General features: G+C 44.0%; 2 protein-coding genes and 1 long non-coding RNA gene across 6 annotated transcripts in view; 2 read left to right on the top strand and 1 right to left on the bottom strand.

Annotated features, from left to right (window-relative positions):
• Positions 1 to 20706, top strand: part of LOC309378858 — a 230243-nt gene that overhangs the window by 57007 nt on the left and 152530 nt on the right. The window lies entirely within an intron of this gene.
• Positions 1 to 20706, bottom strand: part of LOC309378660 (uncharacterized protein) — a 116863-nt gene that overhangs the window by 57285 nt on the left and 38872 nt on the right. The gene's annotated exons all lie outside the window — the stretch shown is intronic.
• Positions 1 to 20706, top strand: part of LOC309378575 (uncharacterized protein) — a 127133-nt gene that overhangs the window by 87863 nt on the left and 18564 nt on the right. The gene's annotated exons all lie outside the window — the stretch shown is intronic.

Raw genomic sequence — 20706 nt, 5'->3', positions numbered from 1 at the left:
GGGATGAGTGTTCAGACCCCTGGATGCTTACTTGTGGGGTGCCTCAGGACTCCATCCTCCCCCCCCCATGCTTTTTAATCTATATGAAGCTACTGGGAGAGATCATCAGGGGGTTTGGGCTTGGTGTACCTTCCCGCGGGAGTGGTACCTATTTATCTACCTGCACTTTGACGTGCTTTTGAACTGCTAGGTTGGCAGGAGCAGGGACCGAGCAATGGGAGCTCACCGCATCACGGGGATTCGAACCGCCGACCTTCTGCTTGGCAAGTCCTACGCTCTGTGGTTTAACCCACAGCGCCACCCGGATCCCATATTTACATCATACGGCACTGTAAAAGTATTCAAAATATTTGTTTTTCGAAGAAAAGACCACAATGTATCATGTGGCCCCTTCAAAGCTAAAGAAAGTCTTGTGGCTGGAGCTTTTGGGGGTGCAGGACCAAGAAACTCCTGTCGCCATGATCTTTCCAATGGGGATTCCGATGGGGATTCATCATGTCTGAAATTGCCCTGGTTGTGCTGGTTGATGATCTCCAAGGGGCCAGAGGCTGAGGGGGAAGCTCTTTCCTGGTTCTGCTGGATCTCTCAGCGGCCTTGAAGACCTTTGGCCATGGTGTCCTTCTGGACCCTCTAGGGGAGCTGGGGGCCCTGTAATGCAGTGGTTCCCCTCCTTCCTCCTGGGCCATGTCCAGAAAGTGGTATTCAGACCCCTGGATGCTTACTTGTGGGGTGCCCCAGGACTCCATTCTCTCCCCCATGCTTTTCACTATCTATATGCAGCCACTGGGAGAGATCATCAGGGGGGTTGGGCTGGGAGTTCACCAGTATGTGGATGATGCCCAGCTCTTCCTCTCTTTTAAATTGGAACTAGTGAAGATGGTGAATGCCCTGTGTGTCTGTTTGGAGGTGGTTGGAGGATGGATGGCGGCTAACAGATTGAGCTTGAATCCTGACAAGTCAGAAGTACTGTCCCTGGGGGAGGGTGGGGGCACTCCTGGTCCTGATGGGGTAACTGTGCCCCTGAAGGACCAGGTGTGCAGCCTGTTGGTCACCGCCTTCTGGGATCCATTTGTGAACAGAATGTGTGAGTAAACTCTTTTTATACTTTTATAGAAGACTGTGCCGTGTCTATCTTTTTATGAGGGACTAAAGTGGAAATTACCAAGGAAACTTATTTTGGAGGCTTTAGCAAGCCTGAGCAAACGCATCCGCTGTAAGTTTAAAAGGGGGAATGTTACTCTGCTAAATTGTACAACTTGTTAACACAAGTTGGAAAGGATATAATCAAACAAAATATCCTCTCCTGCATTCCTGAACATTCCCAGTGTCATGGTTGCATTTTTCAGGCATAGAAAAGTACGGATCTAAGTATAGCGATAATTCCTAACCTATCGGCTCAAGAAGGTTCTGGTAGTTTTACTCTGTATGATTCAAAGCTGGTGTTTTCTCTAGCTCATGGGGAGGCAAACTAAGGCCTGGGGGTATAAATGCCATGATGATGATGATGATCTTGTGGGGGTTTTTAAAGTTATTTTGGAATTCGTACTGCTATATCAGCTCACAAAATCTTATGGGTGGAGAAAACCACAGGGTTGCTGTAAAATATAATCCCACCCACGACTTCTCATTTATATGCATTCTGTAAATTTGGGGAGGTCACACACCTCACCTGTGCTAATACTGGCAGTCTTTGGCCTCCACAGGCACACCCGGTGTGTAGAGCCTCCAGCCCCACTCTCTATCCAGAAAAGGGGTCCTTTGACTGGGAAGATTCATGCAGCGTAAATTAATAATGCAGAGTTTTAAAGAATAAAAGCTTTACTGAATTAAAAGAAGCTTCTTCATAAACAACATGGTTCCAAACAGTTTGACTGAGATTGCATACAGACTCTGCTCAGGGCTGAGACAGACAGACTCTTGCTGAAATCTTACAGGGAGCACAAAGTGCAACTGGCTACTACGTCACATGTCAGAATGACTCCACAGTTAGCAGTTAAGCCTGAATAAATTGAGGAGGCCCAAATGACTGTGCACTCCCTGCACTTCCCAGCCTGCTTTGCTGCTTCTGCTCTCATGTGTCTTTGTCACATGACCAAAGATTCATGCAGTCGCTGTCATCGGATGCTGATGGGTTGTATCTCAGCTTGTCAGTCACTCTGACATTGGCTACAAAGAGTAAGAGGAACAGAAATGCTTTTGAGGTGCAACTTCTGTATCAATCCTAAGAGCCATTCCATGGATTCTGCACCCCTATTTCTGATGACAGGAGTACATTATCCTCATCCTCAGCAGAAAAGAGACTTAAAGATGGAAGCCTGAGAGAGAGGAAAAGGTTTCTGGCTGCTTCCTGGGTGGGATTGCGGAAACCAAGAGCCACTTCTGAGAAGGCCTCCTCCCTCCTCTCTTGTTACGGCTAAAAATTGGCCGCTGTTTCTTTAATGCTTAAAAAGCTGCGGGTTGTATATATAGAGTGAGAAATGTTAGTTTGGTGTTGGGTTGGTTGGTTGGTGAAAGCTGGCAAATACAGGAAAAAGGTAAAAGGCGGATCTAGACGGATCCTCGTGAATTCATATGATTTTTTCATTCAAATTAAATAAAACCACCATGATACTGTAGACTATGTCTTACTCTATAGACAGCATCAAAAAAATCACGCATCTACTATTTCGTGGGGCCGCAGGGGCGCAAAAACATGGTTAAAAAACACGGATCCTCATGGATCCTCATGATTTTTGCACAAGAGCAACCCAAAGTCACCATCAGTTCAAACATCATGGCCAGGGGCACAGCATCCACCACAAAAATCACGGATCCACGGCTTCCTGGCGATACCGTGGCCCAAAAACGTGGTTTTGAAGCACGGATCCTCATGGATCCTCACGCTTTTTGCATTGGGCCACCCCAAACTCACCGTCAAATCACACATCATTCCCAGGGGCACAGCATCCACCACAAAAATCACGGATCCACGGCTTCCTGGCAACGCCAGGGCGCAAAAACGTGGTTTTGAAGCACGGATCCTCATGGATCCTCACGCTTTTCGCATTGGGCCAACCCAAACTCACTGTCAGATGACACGTCATAGCCAGGGGCACAGCATCCACCACAAAAATCACAGATCCATGGCTTCCTGGCCATACCGTGGCACAATAACGTGGTTTTGAAGCACGGATCCTCATGGATCCTCATGCTTTTTGCATTGGGCCAACCCAAACTCACCCTCAAATCACACATCATGTCCAGGGATAAAACTTGCACCACAAAAATCACGGATCCACGGCTTCCTGGTCATACCGTGGCACAAAAACGTGGTTTTGAAGCACGGATCCTCATGGATCCTCACGCTTTTCGCATTGGGCCAACCGAAACTCACTGTCAGATGACATGTCATAGCCAGGGGCACAGCATCCACCACAAAAAATCACGGATCCACGGCTTCCTGGCCATACTGTGGCACAATAACGTAGTTTTGAAGCACGGATCCTCATGGATCCTTATGCTTTTTGCATTGGGCCAACCCAAACTCACCCTCAAATCACACATCATGTCCAGGGATACAACTTGCACCACAAAAACCATGGATCCACGGCTTCCTGGCCATACCGTGGCACAAAAACGTGGTTTTGAAGTACGGATCTTCATGCATCCTCACGCTTTTCGCATTGGGCCAACCCAAACTCACTGTCAGATGACACGTCATAGCCAGGGGCACAGCATCCACCACAAAAATCACGGATCCACGGCTTCCTGGCCATACTGTGGCACAATAACGTAGTTTTGAAGCACGGATCCTCATGGATCCTTATGCTTTTTGCATTGGGCCAACCCAAACTCACTGTCAAATCACACATCATTCCCAGGGGCACAGCCTGCACCACAAAAATCACGGATCCACGGCTTCCTGGCCATACCATGGCACAAAAACGTGGTTTGGAAGCACGGATCCTCATGGATCCTCACGCTTTACGCATTGGGCCACCCCAAACTCACTGTCAGATGACACGTCATAGCCAGGGGCACAGCATCCACCACAAAAATCACGGATCCATGTCTTCCTGGCCATACCGTGGCACAATAACGTGGTTTTGAAGCACGGATCCTCATGGATCCTCATGCTTTTTGCATTGGGCCAACCCAAACTCACCCTCAAATCACACATCATGTCCAGGGATACAACTTGCACCACAAAAATCACAGATCCACGGCTTCCTGGCCATACCGTGGCACAAAAACATGGTTTTGAAGCACGGATCCTCATGGATCCTCACGCTTTTCGCATTGGGCCAACCCAAACTCACTGTCAGATGACATGTCATAGCCAGGGGCACAGCATCCACCACAAAAAATCACGGATCCACGGCTTCCTGGCCATACTGTGGCACAATAACGTAGTTTTGAAGCACGGATCCTCATGGATCCTTATGCTTTTTGCATTGGGCCAACCCAAAATCACTGTCAAATCACACATCATTCCCAGGGGCACAGCCTGCACCACAAAAATCACGGATCCACGGCTTCCTGGCCATACCATGGCACAAAAACGTGGTTTTGAAGCACGGATCCTCATGGATCCTCACGCTTTTCGCATTGGGCCACCCCAAACTCACCGTCAAATCACACATCATGGCCAGGGGTGCAGCCTGCACCACAAAAATCACGGATCCACGGCTTCCTGGCCATACCGTAGCACAATAACGTGGTTTTGAAGCACGGATCCTCATGGATCCTTATGCTTTTTGCACAAGATCAGCACAAACTAACTGTCAAATCACATATCATAGCCAGGGGCACAGCCTACACCACAACAAACTCGGATCCACGTCTGCCTGGCCATGCCGTGGCCCCAAAACGTGGTTCTGAAGCATGGATCGTCATGATTTTTGCACAAGACCAGCCCAAAGTCACCATCAGATCAAACATCATGGCCAGGGGCACAGCATCCACCACAAAAATCACGGATCCACGGCTTCCTGGCAACACCATGGCCCAAAAACGTGGTTTCGAAACACGGATCCTCATGGATCCTCACGCTTTTCACATTGGGCCACCCCAAACTCACAGTCAAATCACACATCATTCCCAGGGGCACAGCCTGCACCACAAAAATCAAGGATCCATGGCTTCCTGGCAACGCCGTGGCCCAAAAACGTGGTTTGGAAGCACGGATCCTCATGGATCCTCACGCTTTACGCATTGGGCCACCCCAAACTCACTGTCAGATGACACGTCATAGCCAGGGGCACAGCATCCACCACAAAAATCACGGATCCATGTCTTCCTGGCCATACCGTGGCACAATAACGTGGTTTTGAAGCACGGATCCTCATGGATCCTCATGCTTTTTGCATTGGGCCAACCCAAACTCACCCTCAAATCACACATCATGTCCAGGGATACAACTTGCACCACAAAAATCACAGATCCACGGCTTCCTGGCCATACCGTGGCACAAAAACATGGTTTTGAAGCACGGATCCTCATGGATCCTCACGCTTTTCGCATTGGGCCAACCCAAACTCACTGTCAGATGACATGTCATAGCCAGGGGCACAGCATCCACCACAAAAAATCACGGATCCACGGCTTCCTGGCCATACTGTGGCACAATAACGTAGTTTTGAAGCACGGATCCTCATGGATCCTTATGCTTTTTGCATTGGGCCAACCCAAACTCACTGTCAAATCACACATCATTCCCAGGGGCACAGCCTGCACCACAAAAATCACGGATCCACGGCTTCCTGGCCATACCATGGCACAAAAACGTGGTTTGGAAGCACGGATCCTCATGGATCCTTATGCTTTTTGCACAAGATCAGCCCAAACTCACTGTCAGATGACACGTCATAGCCAGGGGCACAGCATCCACCACAAAAATCACAGATCCACGGCTTCCTGGCCATACCGTGGCACAAAAACATGGTTTTGAACCACGGATCCTCATGGATCCTCATGCTTTTTGCATTGGGCCAACCCCTAACTCACCCTTTATTCAAAGATCTTGTATATAAGCACAGATCTGACCACAAAAATCATGGATCTACTGCTTTGTGGCACTGGCCAGATGTTTCCCTGGATTTATTGACCTGTTTTTAGGCGTGTGAGTTTCGAAGAAAGAAACAGCGTCGCCTGAATCTCAATCCATTAAAGATGGTCAATATGGCACATTGACTTTGCAAGCTATAACACCTTTGTGGTTCTGGCAAACTCCACAAAAAAGGCAGGCCCTCTGGTGCCTTGCTAACCCTGGTGGCTCTCCATATAAAATGCGAACACATTCTCTCTGCTATTGCAAATTGCAAACCTTTAGCAACAAAGATAGAGATGGAGAGCCAGGTCATGTTACTGGTTAATGTGTATATTTCTCCCTCCTCTACTGTCACAGCCAAGAACCATCAATGGGATCTCCTTGCACATGTGCTTGAGAATCTGGACACCATTTGCCCCAATTTAACTATTGTCCTGACAGGGGATTTTAATGCCTGCTTAGGCCAAGGGCAGGAAGTATATACAAAAGCTTGGGAGATCTTTGACTCTACTGCTCTTCCGCTTATGGGAACGAGAATCACGGGACTTAGAAATCAACCTGGCTGGCTTACGGCTCACCAAGCTGACTACCACCAGGGCTTTGTTGTGGCTTAATGGGCTGCCAGACTGGGAAGGCTCTGGGAATTTTACCTTTCTCTCCCCACAAGGAAATAGTGGGGCAGACTATATTCTGGTTCCCACTAAATTGTTGCCCTTCGGGGTGATCCTATGCTTAGTGAGTATCTCCCCTGTCAGGGAACTGCCATCGGAGAGTCAGGTGGTGGAAGGGCTCAAGGAGGCTAGGAGACCCTCGGATGCTGAGGAAGGAACCAGCAGGGGGAGAGGGAGAGTTCCTGCAGAAACTCAGTCGGAGGAATGGCTCCAAGATACTTCCAGTGAGCACAGCGGGGAGGTCTCAGGACCTCCGCTGGGGACGCCTACTCCGCGCAGGAAACTGCCACGCAGAGAATCCAGAAGGAGAGTTTCCGTTAAGGAACTCTTATATTGGCGTAAATTCCAGAAGCGCCCACTGACGGATTCTGCCAGCGATTGAGGTAGCCATGCACCCATGGCTCCGCGGACAGGGAGAGTTTAGAAACTGATTGCAGAGCCTTGAGGCTTTAAACGCTTACACACAAGTAGCCCCCCTAATCCCATAACATCCCCCTTCAATGTAAATTTGTCTTTCCATTGAGAGTCTTTCCATTAACGAGCATACACTATTGTCTTTCCAAACCTTGGTGTATTCTGATTGTGTGACTCACTTGATATTGGTAGGGAGTGGTGAAATTCCTCCAGTAGCTAGAGTCACTTGGTTTGAGGAGCTTATGGACATCCTAATAACGAATTGCCCTATTCACACTCGCACAGGCCACCTAAGGGTTTGGCGAGTGGACTGATATCAAAGGCATTAAAGTAGAGGTTAGGAGAATCTACAGAGAGTCTAGAGAGGCGGGAAGCTCCCAATTGTGTGATACATACTTCGTTACAACCAGGCAACTTAGGGAGTCTATCCAGCTTAGCCAGGAAAGATACGTACAACCAGGCTTGCTGGGATTCACTGCTTTCTGCCATCCTTACCAATGATCATAATACACTTTGGAAGGTTGTTGCAGACCCCCCACAGACTCAAGAGCACCCACTGACATTGATTCTATCTATGCTATGGGTAGAGCATTTTAAGGCAATCTTCTATGATGATTGTATCCCACCAGACAGCCAAGATCCTGCCCCTTCTTAGACCCTGGTAAAGTGGCCCCCTGTCTCCATTAATGAAGTCGAAAAAGTATGAAACTAGGCAAACCCGCAGGCCCTGATACCATCCCTTCTGAACTAATTAAAGCTAAGCCGGACTGGTGGGCTCTGATTCTAGCGGAACTCTTCACAGTGGTATATAGGACTGGAATTATTCCTAATTCTATGCAGAAATCCATAATCATCACAATCTTTAATAAGGGAAACAAGAAGTTACTGTCCAACTATTGACCAATAAGTCTATTGTCAAATATTGGGAAATTGTATGACAAACATCTATTATCCAAATTAACTACAGTGGTACCTAGGGTTAAGTACTTAATTCATTCTGGAAGTCCGTTCTTAATCTGAAAGTGTTCTTAACCTGAAGCACCACTTTAGGTAATGGGACCTCCTGCTGCCGCCGCGCCACTGGAGCACGATTTCTGTTCTCATCCTGAAGCAAAGTTCTTAACCCGAGGTACTATTTCTGGGTTAGCGGAGTCTGTAACCTGAAACATATGTAACCTGAGGTACCACTGTACGTGGCTTGATGTGAGCATCATAGGCCCAGAACAGGCAGGAGTTAGGCCAGGGAAATCCACTCTACGTAACTGTATAGTGTTATCCCATTTAGCCGCCAAGTACACGTGGCACAATAAATAAGGCCTATAAGTGGCCTTTTTTTATTTTATGGCTGCTTTTGACTCAGTTGGCAGGGGGCTGTTACTAAAACTGGTGGATGTTCACAGCCGCAAACTAAATGTATCAAAAATCACCATTCTTCTATATGCAGATGATATGATTCTGCTCTCATGAACTAGAATTGGCTTAAAGCGTTTGCTAAATGTCTGTATCGACAATTTGTCTAGGATGAAAATGAGCATGAACTTTGATAAAAGCAAAATACTAGTCTTCAGGAACTCTCGTAAGATATATAGTCAGGTTTTTGGTGGGAAACACATCCAGCAGGTATTTGAATTCAACTATTTGGGGATCACTTTCCATCACAGGCTACGGCGGTCCTCTTACTGCGCAGTGGCGGTAAACACAAGCAAGCTGTCTATGCAGGCCATATTGCATTTTTTTGCAACAAGAGGTAACCAACACATCCCTTCTGCCCTCAAGGTTTTTAATGCTAAAGTTGGAGCCCAACTGCTCTATGGAATTTCACTCTGGATGTCAGGGTTTACCCAGTCAGTGGAACGAGTGCAGGCAGCCTTTCTATTGAAGATTTTCCCTGTCCCACGCTGTGTACCTTACTCAGCCTTGTGTCTAGAGGGAGGCCAACATAAGCTTGAGACAGTTGCCTGGACTTTTCTTTTATGCTGGCAAAACATTTGCTTTTCAGCAGACAAAGATAATTTGTTTAGCAAAGTGTTGTCAGACCCCTTCCCTTCCCCAGGGATACCACTGTTTTGCACAAAGTTGGGGCAACTTGGGCTTTCATAGGATCTCTTGGGTGCTGGGGCTTTTCCAATCGCCAAGGCCATGTTAAAAGGTATAGAAAGTGAGCAGTTGGGTCCCACAAGGATCAGAACCTCTATTATTTCATTTATTCATTTTGTGATGTGGAATTAGTGCTAGAGACTATTGAAAAAGGAACTGAAAATGAAATGGTCAGTATTGTAATGTCCCTGTACAGTTCTATAGCGTGGTCCCATTTGGAATACTGTGTACAGTTTTGGGTGCAATATCTCTAAAACGAATATGGCTGGAAAAAGTGCCGAAGAGGGTGTTCTTGCTCTGTGTGGGATGGTCATTCTCTTCCATGGAGTGTGTGGCTTGGGGGGGGGGATGCACAGTGCTGGGGATGGCAGACACATTCCTTGCCAGTCTGATCAGCCAGATCAATCCTGGTGATCAACAGGGTGATAGATGTGGCAACCAGATTGCTCTTACATCCAGAATTGGGCAACCAAATGATTAAGGGGGTACAGTGCTTTTCCTTTGAGAAAAGGCTGAAGAGTTTGGAAATGTTCGGTCTATAAAAGGTCTATAAGAGGGTAGCAGTCATGATAGAGGTTAGAAGATCAAAGAAGATAAAGTTGTTAGAGAAAACTTTTCATCACTCTCTCAAAATACTGACCTCACCCTGTGAAAGGAAGAACCACTTTATTCCATGAGAGATTAAACTGTGGAATTAACTGCATGAAGATTTGGTGATGGCCACAGGGAAAAAAAAATATTATTGGGAGAAAAATTCTGGTCCACTGGTCTTATGTAACCATTTAAAATTAACTTTGGGAGATTATTCCAACAAAAGAGACCATACCAATATATAGAGCTTCCTTAGTGACATTTCTGAGCAATTGCACAGAAAGATAGAGACAGAGACACTGCATTAAAGGTGATCATTTAACATTTTCCTGTTTAATTTTATGTACATGTGTGCCAAGAGAAAGGCGAAATGGGCAGAACTAGCAGGATACACACAGGTGAAGGGAGAACAGAGAAAATAAGAGCTTGGGATCGATATTAAAAAACTATAATTTAAACATTTACTTAACAGTCACAAAAATCAAATATGAACAACTTTCTTTTGCAGAGGTCATCATGCAATTAACTATCAGCTTCGTGCAGCCTTCTCCTCTGTCTGTCCACATGCTCATCATATGGAGACCTGAAAGCATAATGCAGAGAATTATATGCTGAACTTACATTCTTCATTCCTCCTATCATTACAATTTTTCCTAAACATTTGTCTTATCATTTAGGAAGATATTTCAGGCTTTAGGTGCCATCATAACACTAATGTTTCAAAAAGGACAACAACAGGGCATTTTTGACAACAGGAAAAGGCACTTCAGGTGTGGTGTGGTGGTTATGAGCGGTGGACTCAGTGGCGAAGCTGCAAGCTCTGGCACTGTTGGCGGAGAGCAGATGGGGGTGTGGCTTGCACGCATCACAGGAGGCATGGAGTGTGTGCCAGGGGTGTGACATGCCACATGTAGGGTGGTGCATCCCAGGGGTGTGGTGAACATCCTGGAGACGTGGTGTGCCTCCAGTGGGGACGTGGCGCCTGGTGCGCCAAGGGACCACAGCGCGTGTCTGGGGGTGGCTGTGATCGCACCACAACAGAATGGTGGTGTCGTGTGCGGTGGGCTCACTCCATACCCCTTCCTCTGCCAGTGGGTGGACTCGTAATCTGGTGAACCGGGTTCGCGTCTCCGCTCCTCCACATGCAGCTGCTGGGTGACCTTGGGCTAGTCACACTTCTCTTGAAGTCTCTCCGACTCACTCAGCTCAGAGTGTTTGTTGTGGGGGAGGAAGGAAAAGGAGAATGTTAGTTGCTTTGAGACTCCTATAAGGGAGTGAAAGGCGGGATATCAAGTCCAAACTCTTCAGGCTGCAATTATTGCACTAAGATACACCGTGGGACCAACAGATACTTCAGTTTGTTAACGGAGAAATCTGAGGGCTCCCTTGGACAAAAAAAAAGACACCATTCAGGAATACCAGAGCAAAACAGCATCCAGTAAAGTATTTATTGAAGACCAAGACAGGACTCCCACCTGCCACAAGGTGGAACAAGATGGAAGCCCCAAACAAAAGAGCCCCCAAACTTTTATTAGCTGCTAATCCCCATGTTACAACCCCCCACAAACTACATCACTAATACAGCATGGTTACATCATGAAAGGGGAGGTCTGGTGGCCGTAATCTGCGCATCCTGGACCCTGCCCCATGGTTCCCCTTGCCCTCCACCAAACACCTATCAAGTGTAACAAAAAAGATACAGTACTTACATTTCCCTGTTTCCCAGCCAAGTTGATCACACCCTTTTGTCTTCATCTGGGTTTGTTCTTCTCGGAATGGCTGCCTCTCTGGCACTCAGGTATCATGATGCCAGGGATTATCACTCAGGCAGAGGGGCTGCTGAGTAGCTGAGCTCACAGGTCTGTATGAATTTCTGAAGTTTTCCCAGTGAGCCAGTACATAGATGCATCTATCAGTGAATTGTTACATTTGGTATTGTGCAGCAGAGGCCCTTTGAATAGATAGGAAGAAACTGTGATGAAGTGTTTTGTGGGGACAAATCACAAAAGTCTAAATAGTGATTGTGCATGATATCTGCTGGAGGGGCAACCCCCCACAACCTATACATAAATTCCTGCAACAACTTAGACTGCACTCTTTCCCAAAGCATGTTATTAAGGACTGGAAAAAGACAACTGCAACATTCTTAGATTACAAGATGATGCAGGTGTTTTCCCCAAACCATCTGCATTTCAGTGACTAAAATGGACTCAAACATTGACATGAGACACCCACTGTTGCATCAGTGTGGAGGTAACTAAAGAAAAGATTATTCTTTGGGCGAGGGCTAAGCAAATCGGCCCCCCTTCCCACACATCTACCTGTGAAGATGTTGGTGTGCTGGCAATCAAAAAATGTGTGGAGAGATGGGACAAAGTTTTTTCTTAGCTATACATGCAGGGAGGGAGCAAAACTCCAGTAGAATCGTGCCAGCACCTCAGTGGGCTTACCTTAGCCCAACTGGCTACAGTGTAGGTCTGTGAGGCCCCCACTTCATTTACAGTGGTACCTTGGGTTACATACGCTTTAGGTTTCAGAATTCCGAAACGAATTAAGTACTTAACCCTAGGTACTACTGTATAGTCCCCTTTCTCCCCAGTGGGGACTCCAGAAGAAATACATCCTTCACCTGACCTCTACATGTTACTTGCACTATGCCGCCAGTTCTAGTGGTGCACCCAGCACCTCAGGGTCTCCCCTTGCTTGCTTATGAGAAGAACTGGCTCTGCATTCCAAACAAAATGGTTTTGTGCCTGCTGTTTGCTACAGGTACTGAAGATACTTCCCCCCAGGTTTTGTCCCTGATAAAAAATCTTTTGGGAACTTCCATACCCCATTCCTTTAAAGTGCAGAATAAACTTGGCCCTTCCATGAATCTCATTTAAATCTATAACATCACTTGGTTTTGTCCCAGCATATTTATGAGAAATGTCACTATTATAAAGAGTTAGGAATAAGAGTTTGGACTTTATATCCCGCCTTTCACTCCCCTTTAGGAGTCTCAAAGTGGCTAACAATCTCCTTTCCCTTCCTCCCCCACAACAAACACTCTGTGAGGTGAGTGGGCCTGGCCATCCGTCAGGAGTGCTTTGCTTGTGTGTTCCAGCATGGCAGGAGTTGGACAAGATGGCCCTTGTGATCTCTTACAGCTCTATGATTCTATGATTTTTTGATTCTATGACACTAGCTAGTACACTGCACTGTTCCATTAGATCGGGCATAGGCAAACTCGGCCCTCCAGATGCTTAGAGACCACAATTGCCATCACCCCTGACCACGGGTCCTGTTAGCTAAGGATCCTGGGAGTTGTACTCCCAAAACATCTGGAGGGCCAAGTTTGCCTATGCCTGATTATGTTGATATTGTTGCTATTTTTTAAGCTTAAGGTTATGTATACAGTAGCTGGCATCTATTTGCGTTTGAGCTAGCATGGTGTAGTGGTTAAGAGTGGTGAACTAATAATCTGGAGAAACTGCTTGCTTCCCCACTCCTCCACCTGCAGCTGCTGGGTGACCTTGGGCCAGTCACACTTCTTTCTGAACTCTCTCAGCCTGACCTACCTCAAAAGGTATTTGTTGTGGGGGTGGAAGGGAAAGGAGATTTTTAGCCGCTTTGAGACTCCTTAAAGGTAGAGAAAAGCAGGATATAAAAACCAACTCCATGAATAAGAATTCTATGGAAAAGGACCATCCCTGCCATGATGATGAAAACTATCTGTTTAGATTTTGCTGTATTATACCAACCTGTGGAATATGACAGTTCGCAGTTTAAAAATCTATTTGGCCACAGTGGATTGACAATCTGGACACACAAAAACCTCTGGAAGATCTTTTGAATCAATGCCTATGCAAAAGCAGTGCTACCAGTCCTTGCAGTTTCCTTCACAGTAAACCATAGATTGGTCACACTCACCACTGGGCTTCCTGCACCCTTCCTTCAAAAAACATATTGACCAGCTGCCTTCAAACAAGGTAGGTAAAAGATCTGAGCAATAGGTTAGTGTATCCTTCCATCCCTCTGGGCATGATCGAGACACAGTAATGTCACTCTCTTTCAAGCTTTGTCTCTTTGTGGGAGGAGGAGTGGCAATTTCAACTGGAATATATTTTTCTTGTCCTTCAAGATAGGTTTTCCCAATGTAATGTATTATTTCTTTTGCAATCCAGGGTCTAATGGCGGTCATATCCTTTTGTGTGTACTGTAATTGGGCAGCAGAAGCAATCAGATGTGCAATGGTGCATATGAAAGGACCGCAGTCATTGGAATTACCTTGCCTGGGTATATCAGTTGGTGCAAAAAATGACCAGTCCGCAAAACTATAGGGACAGTCTGAATCCATCTCATACAGACATGCTATGAAGGATTTTATTGCATAAATCACAGAGTGGTTTAATCCATGGTTGGAATCTAGGTAGAGCATGGTCTTCCTTTTAAAAATGATTACTATCAGTATCCAGTGGACTCCACTGTCATTTACTGGAATAATCCAAACATCTTTCTTTAGTACCCCATATTTCAAACAGGACTTCAGGGCTTTCACTGACAATTTTTGACACATGAGGGTCTGAATGAAGAGGCAACTAAATGGGAAAATTGTTCCATCATGACCTAGCTCTTTGGTCATGATCACCCTGGAGGCAAGAAATGCATCTATTATGCGGTCATTTATCCAGTTCGATCCTTTCAGTGTGTCTATGTCATAACCATACACACAGATGTTGGCAACTGAGCCCACAAGTTCCTCGGTTTGTAGACTGAGTGTGTTGAAGGTACAGTTGTGCCATGGGGGAACTGATGTAGAAATCATTGATTTGTCCAAACACTTCTCACTTTGAGATGGGAATATGGGGCTGCTATCAAAACAATTGGTCACTGTAAAATCCTCTTTCCCACTTTTTGGAGTGGAGGTCATCTGAGGCTGAGTGTTTTCCAGGTCTCTCATTGTCAGTTGGAGATCTGTTTTTAAGGAGTCCAAATCCTCAGCAGCCTGCACTGAATCAGATGCTGGAACTACAGTTATCTTTTCCTTCAGTCTGGAGAACTTTCTTCCTGATCTACTCTTCTGCCTTTTATTTCGCTTCAACTGTGTGAGCTGCAAACGGCGAGGCTTCCCTGGTTCTGGTGGCATGCCGATAGATTTTTTGGCAGCTATAATATGGTAGCAAGTCCTGGATGATGGGCAAGAGCAGCTCTCTTTGGGGAAAAGGCGGACAACATAATGCTTTTCCTTACTTCCCCTTACCACAAAGACACCAAGCTGTGGACAAACAGCTATTAAATTGTTCAGTACCGTAAGGTCCGCTAGTACCATTTGACAAACTGATGGTGCCTTCTCATAGCTTTCATCTTTCTTAGGCCGTGGAAGTTCACCCCTTTGTATAAGATCCATGATTTGTGATGGATCACAAGCTATATGAGGAAAGACTGTATGCTCTGGTGATTTTGAGTGTCTGATGAACTGAGGCCGCAAATGAAAGTTTCCAGTGTTACATAGTCCACGCAAAGTTTCTCTCCAGTAAAAATTTTGCATTGCATATAAGGATAACACCATTGCTTCCATTGTCATTTCTTTCCATTGTGAAAGTCTTTTTAGAGCTGCATGAAAACTCTCAGAGACATTTGTGGTGATTCCACTTTTTTCTTTATATATGTTCAGCCTCTTTAGAATCCAGGCCCCAGCATGATTTATTATTGCTTGGTGCAGGTCTTCCTCAAAGTAGTCCAAGAATGCTTTGCTCCAACGTTTACTGAGTTTATCAAATTTGAATGTGTACTCTTGCTCTGAATTTGACCTCAGAAGATCAAAAAAGTCAGCAAGGTATACCTTGGTATCCTCTGAACTGGCCCCATGTTTTTTCAACCAAAACATGATGTCTCTGTGGATGTGATTCCAGCATACCACTCTGTGGCTCTTGAGCAAAACATGATCCAAAGCCTTTTCAATTCCTTTTTCTCTGTCAGACACTATGACAACTTTTTCTGAATTGAACAATGGACACTGTTTTGAAAGGGTTTCCAAAAATCTCCTGTGATTGTCCTCTCGCCTGCTGTCATGTATCATGAACATTACAGGAATCAGTGGTGATTCAGCGAAAAGCACATTTTGGAATAATAAAGTAGATAGGAAGAAGTCTCCAAGTTGAAAAGTTGTGTCATATGAAAAAAGCATCGGTAAATCTGTTTTCAGTGATATCATTTTACCAATTTCGGATGAAATATCCTGTAGGCCCATAACAACAATCACTGTAGGACACAGAGATATATCATGGATGAAGCCTTCAAGGAGTTCTGTTAATTCAAAAACACTGTACAAATCATCATGACTGATTTGTGAACGTTGTCTTTCAAGCTTAAGTTTGTTTTGTACCTAAGGAAACAAAAAACAAAATTGTATGGAATGTTCGTAAAGTACAGTGCTACCTCTGGTTACATACTTAATTCATTTTGGAGGTCCGTTCTTAGCCTGAAACTGTTCTTAACCTGAAGCACCACTTTAGCTAATGGGGCCTCCCACTGCCGTCGTGCGATTTCTGTTCTCATCCTGAAGCAAAGTTCTTAACCCAAGGTAATATTTCAGGGTTATTGGAGTCTGTAACCTGAAGCGTATGCAACCTGAAGCGTATGTTACCCGAGGTACCACTGTAGTCATGAGAGGTCATTTCATACAACAAAATGCTGGGGGGGGGGGGAGAGAGCCAGGGAAACAAGAAAAAAATAAATTTTGGATGCCATATCAAAGAAAGAAAATGAATTTGGAAAAAACCCAAATAAACAATCGATAAAACAGCCAATGAAATTATTACAATCACAGCATTCAATGATAATCAATGTAAAATAGCATGGGAAGTTAAAAAAATGAAGCCGACATTCTTTGAGCATGCAAACAATCCCGGAAAGTTGCTTGCATGGCAATTAAGGAGAAATCAACAGATGAATTATATATATAGGTAAAATTATTTCCAATGGTAAATTTCTAGATAACACAAAAGAAATAAGGGAAGCCTTTTAAAATCATTTTCAAAATTTATACAAAAGAGGAAATGGAAAGGCAATCAACATACAGGAATATATAAAAAAGAGTAATCTGCCAAAGATAAAAAACAAGAAGAGATAGTATTCTTAAATACACAAGTAACAGAAAAATCCCTGAAGGAATAAGGCAAATAAATGTGGGCAAATCACCAGGAACAGATGGATTATCAGCAAAGTTCAATAAAAAAATTAAAGAACATCTGGTAAATCCAATGAAAGATATAATGAATGAAATAGTAACAAAAGGGGAAATTCCAGAAACGTGAAAGCAAGCTTATATTACCTTGATTCCAAAACAAGATACAAATTTGACCTTGGTCAAAAACTATATACCTATTTCATTTTTGAACAATGATTACAAGGTATTTGCTAATATTTTAGCTAATTGATTAAAAAAGGTCTTAAATGTTTAAATATACCCAGACCAAGCGGGATTCCTTCCGGGTAGGCAGATGAAAGATAATATAAGAAATTGTAAAAATGTAATAGAGTATCTAGAAGTAAGAAATGAGAAAAAAGCAGCAATGATGTTTATAGATGTGGATTGTTTTTTTTAATGTATCTTTGTGCTTTATAAGGAAAGTGATGGAAGAAATGGAATATGGAGAAAAGTTTATAAAAGGGATACAAGCTGTATATACAGAACAGAGTGCAAAACTAATTATTAACCAGGTGATAACAAATGAATTCCCAAATGGAAAAAGGAATGAGACAAGGATGTCCATTATCACCATTATTATTCATTCTGGTCCTGAAGGTTTTGAACAGAAACATAAGAGCAGACAAACAGATTGTGGGAATAAGAACGGTGTGTGTGTGTGTGAATTTAAGTTGAAAGCATTTGCTGTTGACTTGGTAATTACAGTTGAGGAAACAAAACTGTGTCTCCCTAAAGCTTTTGAAAAAATATAAGTTTGGGTGAGTGGGAGGATTTAAATTAAATAAAGGAAAGACAAAAATACTAACAAAACGATGGAACTGGAGAAAATAATAATAATTTTATATTTATACCCCACCCTTCGCGGTTCAAAAAACGGGCTCAGGGCAGCTAACAACAAATTTAAAACACTTGATTATAAAAGCAACATAAAATACAGTATAAAAACATGAATAATAATAACATTCAAAAATCAATTGGATAATCCCCAAGGCTAGGGGGAGGAATTGGTCCTACTTTGGCCAGCGAGGAGACCAGGGGAGAATTAGCTTTGGGTCTCAGAGAGGGTGATCTTCATAAAAAGGTCGGGGGAGGGAAGGGAAGGGAAGGGAAATAAAAGATCAGGCTGAATTCAAATTAAGGCCAGGCGGCACAGCTCTGTCTTACAGGAACGATGGAAAGAGGTTAAATCCTACAGGGCCCTAGTCTCATGGGACAGAGCATTCCACCAGGTCGGAGCCATCACTGAGAAGGCCCAGGCCCTGGTGGAGGATAGTCTGACTTCCTTAGGGCCCAGGTCCTCTAAACTATGGTTGTTCATGGACCTTAAGGTCCTCTGCAGGGCAGACCAGGAGAGGCGGTCCCCGAGATAGGAAGCCCCTAAGCCACAAAGGGACTTAAAGGTTCAGACCAGCACCTTGAACATGACCCTATACTGCACCGGGAGCCAGTGCAACTGGGTAAAGCACTGGGTTAATATGCTGCCATGGCAGGGACCCCGTAAGGAGCCTCACTGCACCCGCTGGAGTTTGTGGGACAGTTTCAAGAGTAGCCCAGAGCTAATTACAGTAGTCAAGCCTGGAGGTGACCATCACTTGGATCACTGTAGGAGCCATAGGAGATTACAGAAGTAGAAATTCATAAAAAAGTCAAAATATTAAGGAATTTAGCTTGATAATAAAAATTTAAATTTATATAAAGACAACTATGATAAAGTTCGGAATGAGGTGAAGATAGATTTGAAAATTTGGAAGAGAATGAACCTCTCCTTGATGGGAAGGATAGCAGCAATAAAGATGAATGCACTATCAAAGATGTTATTTTTAATTCAGTCAATAGCAATAATAAGCAGCCTTGTCTGATATATAATGAATTTGGAGTAAAATGTTTAAAAAGACTTTTGCTAAGAAACCAGAAAAATTACTCCTATAAATTGTAGATCAAGATAAAAAAAAGGAAATCAGAAATTATTTATATATGCAGCAACAGTGGCAATAATTTTATTAGCACAAACTTGGAGGACAGAAGAAATACCAACAAAAGATCAATGGCAAGGGAAACTTATGGAAAATTTAGAAGTTGCAAAAACTATCAGATAAACTATATGAAAAGGACAACAAAGACTTTAAAAGAGAAGGGGGACCATTCTCAACATATATGAAGAGGCAACATAAAGAAATGAACTCCTTGCCTTGAGTAAATGATCACAATTGTATGTGGCAAAAAGTAAGAAAATATGCATTCTTGGAAATTTTGGGGAAACAACATGCAGGGAGAACAATATGGAAATAAAACAAAATAGGCATATGAGGGAAGTCCAGGGAAAGAGGGTGGAAATATGAAAAATTGTTAAAGATATATTGTTAGAAGAAGTATACATGCAAAAATTAATTAAATTTTTTTTAAAGTTTGTTTCTTACCTGGTGCAGGTTTCGTGGCTGAGCTACAGGTATATGAGCAGAGCTGGTTACAGGGTCATTACAAAGGTCTATATAGATTTTTGAAGGCTTAGCACTTGTATCTGAAATCTTTCCTATTACTGAAGGCATTGTCCGTACATGTGCTCTTAGCAAATTTCTCTTTCTGTTACCATGAGGAAGTGCATGGAATTCCCTCTCATTTCCAATATAGTGTATCAGAACCATTTCACAAGAAGGCTCTAGCAAAGTATAACTGTGCCTTATAAAGTTGCCTGTACTTGATCAAGTTTTGATTTTATGGTAAAATTTTCTCAGCTTTGGATTAATTTTTGGCCATAGTCGGACACCACAGTTGATCCAACAATATTGATCACAGCGCCAATCATTTTTTTTCTCAGGAGAACCTTTGAATGAATACAGAAAGACATCACCACCACTAGGCTTGCATGGTGGATCATTTACAATCTTCTGATAATCAGGATGAGATAGAATATCAATAGCTTCTTGCACTGTAAAAGGAGTGGCTTTCCTGCAGTATAAGATCATTGTGAAAAGTCCTCCACTCTACATAAATCTGAAAGCTTGTTGCATAAAATATTTTTAAAAACAGGCAGTTCCAGGTCCTTGGGGGACTCTGTGAGCCCACTAGGTAAAGAGAAGAAGTCCTGACCTTTATTGTAAAAGCAACTGCTATAGCAGGGTCCGCTCTCCTCTGGCAGCGAGATGAGTCAAACTTTTAACAGAAGGTGCCCCCCCACTTTTATTAGTTTCCCAAATTCCCTGTCCCACCTCCAATATTTCATCATTGCTACATCACTGATGCATCACACAAGGGGTGTTATGGGGCAGCACCTGGGTATCAGATAGCTGTCTTTTCCCACCCTTTTCCCATCTCCTGACACCCGTTAATACAAGACATTAAAACTATTTACAGTTCCTGACCCCTCTGGTCAAGTTCCTCACAATTCTTTTGTCCCCTGGAGTCCAAATCCATTTCAGGGTTGCCCATCTTTGTAATCTGTCTGGCACTTGGGTTAGGTGTTACCCCTGCGGTGAGGCCATTTGCCTACTGACTTTATGCTTCCTGGTGGGCCTACCTTTCCCTGTACAGAACAGGACTCATGGAAAGAACAGCTGTTTTCTAGTGAATTACTAAAGTTTCTTGTACATTTTTTGTTATACAGTGACTTATACATGAACTTTCACACTGTAACATTCTAACTGCCTGGGAGGATACATGCATTCATAGTGGCTTGTTACAAGTAGGTAGCCATGTTGCTCTCCCGTAGTTGAAAC

This window comes from Podarcis melisellensis (genome assembly GCF_964234715.1).
Source record: "Podarcis melisellensis genome assembly, chromosome: 10".
NCBI classification, from domain to species: Eukaryota; Metazoa; Chordata; class Lepidosauria; order Squamata; family Lacertidae; genus Podarcis; species Podarcis melisellensis.
The sequence above is the reverse complement of the archived record's forward strand: the minus strand, read 5'-3'. Positions and strand labels throughout refer to the sequence as shown.